Source organism: Solea solea, unplaced genomic scaffold (genome assembly GCF_958295425.1).
Source record: "Solea solea unplaced genomic scaffold, fSolSol10.1 scaffold_37, whole genome shotgun sequence".
Taxonomy (NCBI): Eukaryota; Metazoa; Chordata; class Actinopteri; order Pleuronectiformes; family Soleidae; genus Solea; species Solea solea.
The window spans coordinates 375001-377500 of record NW_026704163.1 but is presented as its reverse complement, the minus strand read 5'-3'; the positions used below and the strand labels follow the sequence as shown (position 1 = coordinate 377500).

The 2500-nt window shown below is 52.6% G+C and overlaps 5 non-coding genes across 5 annotated transcripts; 1 reads left to right on the top strand and 4 right to left on the bottom strand.

Annotated features, from left to right (window-relative positions):
* Positions 1-264: 264 nt before the first annotated feature.
* Positions 265-428, bottom strand: LOC131454388 (U1 spliceosomal RNA). The gene has a single exon (XR_009239056.1). It is a non-coding gene; the product is annotated as a U1 spliceosomal RNA (small nuclear RNA).
* Positions 429-830: 402 nt separating this feature from the next.
* On the top strand, positions 831-949 carry LOC131454155 (5S ribosomal RNA). Its single transcript, XR_009238830.1, has one exon. It is a non-coding gene; the product is annotated as a 5S ribosomal RNA (ribosomal RNA).
* Positions 950-1098: 149 nt separating this feature from the next.
* On the bottom strand, positions 1099-1291 carry LOC131453863 (U2 spliceosomal RNA). Its single transcript, XR_009238555.1, has one exon. It is a non-coding gene; the product is annotated as a U2 spliceosomal RNA (small nuclear RNA).
* Positions 1292-1470: 179 nt separating this feature from the next.
* LOC131454024 (U5 spliceosomal RNA) lies at positions 1471-1583 on the bottom strand. Its single transcript, XR_009238707.1, has one exon. It is a non-coding gene; the product is annotated as a U5 spliceosomal RNA (small nuclear RNA).
* Positions 1584-2209: 626 nt separating this feature from the next.
* LOC131454387 (U1 spliceosomal RNA) lies at positions 2210-2373 on the bottom strand. The gene has a single exon (XR_009239055.1). It is a non-coding gene; the product is annotated as a U1 spliceosomal RNA (small nuclear RNA).
* Positions 2374-2500: the final 127 nt, after the last annotated feature.

Sequence of the window (2500 nt, the reverse complement as noted above, 5' to 3'; positions counted from 1 at the left end):
GTACAGGAGTGGACGGAACAAGCGCCAAAGTATTAACCCTTGGCATGATGGCCATGGATCCATCTCCATCAATCCAGTTCTCCTACAAAGAGCCGGGAAAGGGAGCATGACATTTCCTTAGAGCTAAAAGACAACACCCACAACCATCCCATTCCCAGCAACTTGGAAAGACTGGGGATGTCGCTCTGCGAGCACGTGAGAAGCCTGGAGATGGGCACCGGGGCAGAACTTTGGGCGGCTGACCTTTGCTTACAACTACGTCATCGGGGGAGAGCGCGGACGCAGTACCCCACCAGCAAAAATTATGCAGTCAAGATTCCCACGTTTGGGGAATTTGCAGGGGTCAGCACAACCAGAGTGCAATGGCTGAGCCTCGCCCTGGGTGAACCACCTTCTTGATCATGGTGTCTCCCCTGCCAGGTAAGTATGAGGTGTACTTGCCCAGCACTGGGTGGCTGTTCCCAGACACAGCTCTTTGGCCGACGGTGCAGGAAATGGATAGTCCCAGAGTCCAATGCCTTGACTCAGGTGCTCGTTAATGCTGTGCTGTGTTCAACTTCAACCTCCAGCACACATTGGAGAGGAAACACTCGACCTTTTCACTGGCATACCTGGCTGTCATTTCCTATAGATTCAGCAACAACTGGACCTGACGGCACCAACAGCAGCTTACCCATCTCGGTGTAGCTTCCAAATACTGGAATAGAGTGTAGCAGGTAGTGGCGATAAAGGCTCAAGTGCAGTGTGTTCGGAAGGCTGACTTTTGAGCCCCTCCACGAGCAGGGGGCCTTGCCTGGTCTATAAAAGGAGTCTGTGTCACCTGCCCGTCGGCTTACGGCCACACCACCCTGAGCACGCCCGATCTCGTCTGATCTCGGAAGCTAAGCAGGGTCGGGCCTGGTTAGTACTTGGATGGGAGACTGCCTGGGAATACCAGGTGCTGTAAGCTTTTACACTGCAGCACACTTTTACACTGCAGCACGCTTTTACACTGCTGCTTCCTTACAAGAAACGTGGGCTTGCAATTACGTTGACGCACGGGCACACGTTAATGTCCTTCCAGTTTCAGCCTTGCTTTGGTTTTCACAGAAAAAAAGAGAACGGTGCACCGCTCCTGGTGGCACTGCAATACCAGGTCAATGCAAGGAGTGAAGAGAGCAAGCCCCAGGTTTCACCGCCCAATGCTCAAAAATGCATTTCATATTTAATCCCCATATAGAGGACATATCAGATATTAAACTGATAAGTACAGATACTACACTTGATCTTAGCCAAAAGGCCGAGAAGCGATGGCCCGCCAGTGTCTGGGGCCAACTCAAGATCTTGGCGCACAAGTTACTTGTTGTGGTGCCATGTTTCTGAAGTGCGCATAACAAAGGCTGCTGCCGATCACCTCCGCCCCCAGGAGATCTAAGCGCACCTCTGAGCCGTGACGGACAGCTGCTTGACATTTGACACACTCAAAGGGCGCAGCCATACAGCAAAGCCCACCAAAAATAACTTAAACTCTCGGACGTTCCTCTCCACGGAAGTCTTTAGTAAAAGGCGAAAGACTTGTGCATTTTGAAGAAAAACCAGAGTCGACATAGACCCTCTCCTTGAGGGCAGCCAAGGAGTCTATCCGCCGGAGTCACCACAGTCTCGGTCGGCCCGGCCGGCCACCTTGGGACAGCCTTTCTTCAACGTTTTTGGTTTGCCGGCCAATCAACCGCCCACATTTGACTGCATGTTTGGAAGCGCATTCTTACTGTTGGTTGTGTGCTGCAGTTTTCTATCAATCGCTGAGGCTGTGGCACACCTCCAAGGTTTAGTGGTAGATGTGAGTGCATGAGCAAAGCAGCTCTGTGTCACACCGAGCAGTACAAACTGCCGGGCCGTTTCCCAGCTCCTCCGGGCTTCTGAAATGGTGAGCTGCTCCTGGCATCGCTTCAATATCAGGTCAATGTACAGGAGTGGACGGAACAAGCGCCAAAGTATTAACCCTTGGCACGATGGCCATGGATCCATCTCCATCAATCCAGTTCTCCTACAAAGAGCCGGGAAAGGGAGCATGACATTTCCTTAGAGCTAAAAGACAACACCCACAACCATCCCATTCCCAGCAACTTGGAAAGACTGGGGATGTCGCTCTGCGAGCACGTGAGAAGCCTGGAGATGGGCACACAAGGCGGAACTTTGGGCGGCTGACCTTTGCTTACAACTACGTCATCGGGGGAGAGCGCGGACGCAGTACCCCACCAGCAAAAATTATGCAGTCAAGATTCCCACGTTTGGGGAATTTGCAGGGGTCAGCACAACCAGAGTGCAATGGCTGAGCCTCGCCCTGGGTGAACCACCTTCTTGATCATGGTGTCTCCCCTGCCAGGTAAGTATGAGGTGCACTTGGCCAGCAATGGGTGGCTGTTCCCAGACACAGCTCTTTGGCCGACGGTGCAGGAAATGGATAGTCCCAGAGTCCAATGCCTTGACTCAGGTGCTCGTTAATGCTGTGCTGTGTTCA